This window comes from Microtus pennsylvanicus, chromosome 1 (genome assembly GCF_037038515.1).
Source record: "Microtus pennsylvanicus isolate mMicPen1 chromosome 1, mMicPen1.hap1, whole genome shotgun sequence".
NCBI classification, from domain to species: domain Eukaryota; kingdom Metazoa; phylum Chordata; class Mammalia; order Rodentia; family Cricetidae; genus Microtus; species Microtus pennsylvanicus.
This window is the reverse complement of record NC_134579.1, coordinates 127688154-127695826: the sequence shown is the minus strand read 5'-3', so window position 1 is coordinate 127695826 and position 7673 is coordinate 127688154.

The following is a 7673-nucleotide window of genomic DNA, read 5'->3' as shown; positions in this document are numbered from 1 at the left end:
ATAATATCCCATCTTAGTCACTGTTCTGTGAAGAGACCTCATGACCTAGGCAGCTTATAAAAGAATGAATTTAACTGGGGACTCGTTTAGAGTTTCAAAGGGTCAATCCCTGACCATCATGGTGGGAGCAGGTACTGGAGCAGTAGCTGAGAGCTTACATTTAGATCACAGGCAGAGAGAGTGAGGGAGCCTGACATGGACTTTGGAAAGCTCAGAGCCCACCACCTCCAGCAAAGCCACACCTCCTAATCCTTCTCAAATAGTTTTACTTACTGGGGCTCGAATATATGAATGTGAGGAGCCATTCTCCTTCAAACCACCACATTTCTCTGCCTAGCCCTATAGGTTTGCAGCCACAGAGTAATGCAAAAGGCATTTAGTCCAACTTCAGAAGTCTCCATAGTCTTTCACAGTCTCCAGACTGTTTAGAAGTTTAAAGTCTCTTCTGAGATTCAAGGCAACCTCTGAACTGTAGCTCCCCACATGCGGACACACCAGGGCTGGACTCCCACTAAGGAAGGAATGGAAGGAGTCTGTACAAGGAAGCATCTGCAGTCCTCAGGACTGCCTGCACATGACCTGCTTAGAAAGCCTGCTTCTGTCTTTCCAAGAGCCTTGCGCAGGGCCAGTGTGCTCTTGATCCAAGGTCTATAGTGTCCCTGTGCAGGGCTGCTCCTGTCCCCAGTTCTGGGCTGAGGGAGGCACAGATCTCCTGGCTGTGCATGCTACCATCTCCTGGCTAACAGTCTGTGCGTACAAGCAGCCATTGTCTAGTCCAGGAAATCGGTCCTCCCAACCGACAGGAAGGGGTGGGGGTGGATCTGCATGGGAATGTCTGCTTGAGAAGGAGAAATGATGTCACTTCAGCCATAAAAAGGCAAATGCCTTGGAAGTACAGGCTTCTCTGCTCAGAAGGGACAGAAGAGTCTCTTCCAAGGGGCTTGTTTGTCACATGGCCTTGGGCAGTGGGTCCTGAAGGGTAAGGATGGACAAGAGGAATTTTGTGTTTAGCCTTGTATGATTTTTGGTGCTAGGGATGGAACCCAGGGCCTGTGTATGTGAGACAATTGCCCTTCCATAGGGCCACACCCCAGCCACTGTGATAATTTTTAATTCCCAAAGGAGCCCCTGACTGGTATCCTGTGCCTGTGCTAAGGTCTTTAACCACATCTCTTTACTTGCTTGTCTCTCTTGTGTTAACACATCCAAGCCTCTATGGGCAACTACACTAGCGTGCAGCTGTGGGAGAAGTCAGCTTGGGCTCCCTTCTGTAGGAGGCCAGCACCTATGGGAGCTGGAAGAGCATGCTGGCACAACGTCCTGGAGATCATCCAGAGGGTGGGTGTGTCTGAAAAAGGAAGTCCTTGTGTAGGGTAAGAAGGCCGAGGGAAGTCTCAACACCACGTGAAGATATTTATGGTCCACTGTATGGGTGCCAGGAAGGGTGAGCAGGAGCAATGGTCTGGAAGAGAGGGAATACAGGCAGATGCAAGATAGAGTCCACCAGTGTCCTTGGTAAGCAATGGAGGTGAAGCTACCAGTGCCAGCTTGCCACAGTTGGCTTTGTGTATGGCAATGATGATCCTGGTGATGGTAATGATAGTGGTGATGATGGTGATGAGGATGATGATTGCGATGGTGGTGGTAATGGTGGTGGTGTTGATGGCAGTGGTGGTGATGGTGATGATGGTGATTGTGATGGTGTTGGTAATGGTGATGGTGTGGTGATGTTAATCATGGTGATGATGATGATTGTGACAGTGGTGGTAATGGTGACGGTGATGATGGTGGTGATGTTGATCATGGTGATGGTTGTGCTGGTTCATCTCAGTCATCAACTTGATTGGTCTAAAAAGCTTTGAAGATTACCAAAACATACCTCTCCTCTACACATGTCTGTGAGAATTTACTGAGGAGAAAGATCTTCCCTGAATGTGGGTGACAACTTCCCACAGGTTGAGATGGATGGACGCAAAGGGAAATGGGAAGGAAGCCCAGCACATGTTGCCTGCATTCCTGACTTTGCTCTCCTTTTTGGTTGCTATGACGTAAGTGTCTCCTCCACCATGCCCTCTGCCACCACAGACTGTACCCTCTGAAACCATGAGCTAAATGACCCCTTCCTCTCTGCAGTTCTTTTGCTCTCAGGTATTTTGTCATAGTATTGGGAAAATATCCGGCACAGAGTCGGTGGTGGTGACATTGTAAACTCCAGCATCAGGAACCTCACGTGGACACTCCACACCCTCCCCTGTGCCCGTTACTAGGCCCCTTTCCTACAGACCCACGTTTTCAGATGTGGAAACTAAAGCAGAGTGGAGCTTAGGCTGGGGTTGATATGACAAAGGGTGTCCTCATGCCCAGGGCACAAAGATGTCAGTGTGCAGTTTGCTCAGCCTTTGTCCTGCCCTGACCACCTGGGCCAGGCTTTGGAGGTGATGGATACACTGTATTTAGGTCTTGCCATCTACTGGTGCCTGTGACTACACCCTGGTCCAAGGAGGAATGGGATTTCCACAACCCACAGCGCTCAGTCCTGAGTCCTGGCAGCCAAGTATGGGATAATTAGGTACATTTAATTTAATCCGGTTTCTCCCAGAAGACACAGCCAATGGAGCTGGATGAAGGCTGGAGGCCTTGCAGGACTGAAAACTCAGGACTAGCGCCTCCTGGATGGTCAGTGCTTCCTGGAACCAGCCGAAAGAGTGGTGGTGCTGGCATGTAGCTGCAGGTTAGCGGCAGGAAACAGGCGCCATGGCCTTTCCTTGAGTTTGCCCAGAGTATATGAGCTGAGGGAAGACGCTGGGGGACTCGACTTGGCTGGGTGTAAAGACCTTCAGGAGATCAGGTTTATATCGCATGAAAAGCAAAGCCGTTTTCAGTCTGTGCCGTGGACTCAGCTCAGCTGGCGGGTACTTGCCTAGCGAGTACCGAGCCTGGGGTGGATGCCCCAGCTCTGAGTAAACTGTGGTAAGACCTACAACTCCAGCTCAAGGGAGATGGAGGCAGGAGGAAGTTAGAGGCCAGCCCTGGGACACGTGAGATTCTGCCAGAAAACAAAGTAAACAGACCAAACAAACAACAACAAGGCCATCTCCCTGCCAAGCCTAAAGACTAACTAAAGGAGGCCAGCAATGTGGAAGGTGCTGAGCAGGCCCAACCTCGGGCGCTATCTACCCAGAATGCCCCAGACCACCTTCCTCTCCTCCCAGGCTTCCATTCTCCTCTTCTTACGGAGCCGAGAAGCATCCTTATCCACTTTTCAGACAGCACCATGATTGGTTCTAAGGCAGGTCCATAATTCACAATGAGCTAATCAGAGCCCTTCTCCGGGAGTCTTGTATAACCAGCTTTCTTCCACAGAGGTGAGCCTTGAGTGACAGGGAGATAAAGAGGGAAGGGCGAGGCAAAGCCACAGCAGAGGACAAAGGCCAAGTCTGGAACAGATGATGTCCTCGGAAGTGGCCCCACTTCTTCTCCTCATACGGAGATTTTGGTGATAATAGCTCAAATATAACATCTTTTTTTTTCTCCTTTGAAATCCTTGTGCGAACTAGTTAGGGCTCACCACCCTCTGACTCGGCCTCCGAGATCTGGGGTTACAGTTGGCCCACTCCCAGCCATTTCTCCTCAGCGGGCTGACCCCATGTTTGTCTCCTGGGACTCCACCCTACTCCTGCAGAAGGTATTTCTTGCTCCCACAGCACCTAGGTGGCTCTTGGCTCTCCTTGACTCTCAAAGCCTGGGACAGCATTCCTATCAGCTCTTGCTGATTCTGATTTCTATCAGAACTAGCTGTCTCCCCCAGCTCCATGCAATGTAGCCAAGCCTCTGGGGCAGTGGCTCTCAGTTCCTCATGTTGTGGTGACCCGCACCCATAAAATTATTTTTTGTTGCTACTTCGTAACTGTAATTTTGATACTGTTATGAATTGTAATGTAAATATCTGATAGGAGACCCCTGTGAAAATGTCATTCAGTCTGCAGGAGGGTTGAGACCCACAGGTTGAGAACTGCTCCGAGGGCTGTTGTCTCTACAGTAGCTCTGGAGAGAGCATTAGCACCCTCTGGCTTACAAACATACATACAGAGGTATAATGCTGCCGGGCGTTCATGCTAGGTCACCTGGCTGCCTTTTATACCAAAGCCATCCCCTGCCGTGGCTTCTCCTCCAGGGGTCCCTGATGGTGCACAGGTATTTACCACTCCCCTCATGGAAGAGCAGCCACCTCAGTTGCTCATGGCTCACAGAGTGCAGAGCTGGTGGCTCCATGCGTCATGCACTCCCTTTAATCCCCATTTGGTTCGAGAGGTGACTCGAGGCCAAATGGCTTGAAGACCACAGAGCCTCCCTCCTGTGTTATCTCAAAGCCGGTGTGTGTTCTGCATCGTGGGTGGTGGCTCCTCTACTTTCTGTTCCTCAAATCTAGGCACACCCAGGCTGCAGTCATGACAGACAGGGCAGTGTAAACAACACAAACACATTTCCTTTGGTTTGGGGGCACTGCACCCCCAAGAGCAAGGTGAAGCTCTGCTCTTGCTGAGGTTAATGTTAACTGAGGAGAGACATCTTCTTCAGTGGTACAGTCACCAATTAGCTGTTCATGCTCCTGTTAGCAACCCCAGTGCAACTCATCGGTGCATAGAGAACAAAACAAACAAACCCCAGACCACAGGAAACCCAGACAGCACTAGAAACGCCACACATTGCCGTGGAAACGCCACACTGTGCCTGTGGAAATGCCACACGGTGCCCACGAAAATGCCACATGGTCCCCGTGGAAACACCATACAGGGCCCGTCGAAATGCCACATGGTGCTCGTGGAAATGCCACACGGGGGCTTGTGGCTAAAATTCCTTCCTTGAGGGAAAGATATAACATCTCTCCCTCCTCCCAAGGCCACAGCCATATTTAATCAGGGCTCAACCCTTATGACCTCATCAACCTTTACCTTCTAACCCTGTATCCTCAGATCACCCCCTGAAGCTTTTGTAGAAGGGGTAGGGAAAGGGCATAGTGCTGGATTGGTTGTGTGTTAGCCAGTCATATGTGGCAGAAGTGCGCCTGTTCCAGTTCCAAGCAGGACCTTGAGGGTTTTGTAGTCTCAGCTGATTCTCACTGCTGGAGGCCAACCTCCATCAGCCCAACTGCAGCCCAGGAGAATTGTGAGCTAAATAAACACATTTTGCTTCCAGCCAGGAGGTTTGGGGATGGCCTGTTGTCCAGCAAAATTGCATAGATTTGCACATGTTCTTGGGAGAGGTCCAACTAGGGTCAGGCCAAGGAGAGGTGGTAGGCAGGGACTTGAGGTGCAAAGCTGAGTATGTAGAGCCACAGTGACATGCAGTTCTGGCCTACAGATCAGATAAATGATAGTGACTGGTGGTGTAGGGTGGTAATCCCAGCACTCAGGAAGCAGAGGCATGAGGACAGCCAGCTGGAGGTGAGCCTCAACTATGTAGGGGTTGTGATGTTACTATAGATGCTCAACTTCACAAGCCTTGGGTGTGTGTCTGTGAGGGTGTCTCTAGATTGTTAATTGAGATGGGAAGACCCACCCAGAATTAGGCAGCAGCATCCAATGGGCTGGGGTCCAGGACTGAATACAAAGGAGAAAGCAAGCTGAGAACCAGCGTCCACCCATCTCCTTCCAGACTGCAGATGCTGCCCTGCCTTGGTGAACCACATCTTCACACTGTGAGCCAAACACACGTGTTCCTCTCAGCTGTGAGGGAAGTAACTGATTGTGACCCAGAGCGCAGGCCATGCTACTACATGACTGCATCTCTGCACCTGATTGAGCTCTCCAGGTAAAACAGTGAAGACAGTGGGGAGGAGAGGTGTCCACTCAGCTCTGAGCACCGAGCCAGGCTGTTTGATTGAGTGTGTGGATGTGAGACCCTGCAGGGTACAGAGCAAGATACCTGTGTTTCCATTCATCTGCTTATCAGGGAAGCCACAGACACTCTGGGGAGATCCCAGCATCCACTGCTTGGGCTTAGATCCAGCTGCCATCGTGGCCTCAGTTTTATCAAGGCAAAGAGGAGTCTGAATCCACTCTGTTGTGGACTCAGAGAGCTCCTCTTTGTCTTGGAGCCCTTGCAGAGGTAGCTGGAGTCCCAGTTTGCATGACTTCCCTGGGACCACACTGGTCACTCACATTCTAGCAGAGGTGCGGTCTCCTCCACGGATGGTGCATAGCAGCACTCACCTAGGCACTCCAGAAAGGGGGCCCAGAGAACAAGGTCCTAGTGGGCTGTTGGCTTCCTCAGTGCTGTCTACAGTCATACCACCCTGAATGAGCCCAATCTCGTCTGATCTCGGAAGTTAAGCAGGGTTTGGGTCTGGTTAGTACTTGGATGGGAGAAATCTCAGTGTTACTGGGTGGGTGAGTGGATAAGAAACTTTTTTTTCTCCCTTTTTCTTGTCCTGGGCCTTGGGCTGTCAATTACTTCTTTCTGGGAGGCTTGGGACACTCATTCTTCCTCCCCAGGGTCATATGTGGGGCCAGCAGTTGTTGTTGGGGGGGTCAGGACGTGACTATAATAATGGCCCTTCTGCTAGCTCAGGCTTGGAGAAAATGGCACTCGATGTACCAGGGCTTGGTTGCAAATGTTCCACCTAGTGCTCTGAGACACCATGACTGGGACAGTTGGGTTGTGTCTTGACTTTGGCCTTGGCCTAGGAGGTGGCTGCAACTCTGTCAACCTGTGACCCTTCGGGGACATGCCAGACATCATAGAGCTGCTCAATGGGGTGCTCTGTGCTTTAGGTGCCATCCACAAATTTCCATTTCTGTTGCTTTTTGCTCCTAAAAAATTGTCTCTTTAGTTGAATTTAACTTATGTTTGGGCACATGTAGGCTAGAGGTCAACTCAGCTGTGCACATTGTTCCTCAGGCACTGGCTATCTTCTGCTTGAGACAGGGTCTCTTGCTGGCCTGGAGCCTGATGATTTGACCGGGCTGGCTGGCCACTGAGCCCCGGGATCTGTCCATCTCTGCCTCAGCTTTGAGATTGCAAGTGCACGCGGCCATGCCCGGCTTTTTCACCTGGATTCTGGGGACGAACTTAGGACCTCATGTTGCAAGGCTTTACAAGCTGCGTCATCTTCCCAGCCCTTGCATTATATTTATTTTTACCTGACACATAAACACATGGAACCTGAATGTGTGTGGAGATTAGCAAGGTATGGAGTGACCCCCCCCAAGGTATGGAGTGACATCCCCCAAGGTATGGAGTGACACCCCCCAGGTATGGAGTGACACCCCCCCCAAGGTATGGAGTGACCCCCCCAAGGTATGAGTGACATCCCCCCAAGGTATGGAGTGACCCCCCCAGGTATGGAGTGACCCCCCAAGGTATGGAGTGACCCCCTAAGGTATGGAGTGACCCCCCCAAGGTATGGAGTGACCCCCCCAGGTATGGAGTGACCCCCCAAGGTATGGAGTGACCCCCTAAGGTATGGAGTGACCCCCCAAGGTATGGAGTGACCCCCCCAAGGTATGGAGTGACATCCCCCCAAGGTATGGAGTGACCCCCCCAGGTATGGAGTGACCCCCCCAAGGTATGGAGTGACCCCCCCAAGGTATGGAGTGACCCCCCCAAGCAAGCAGCAGCGTTTCTCCACCCTCCCTCCCCACTCTCCCTTTCTACTCTCAACTTCTGGGAGA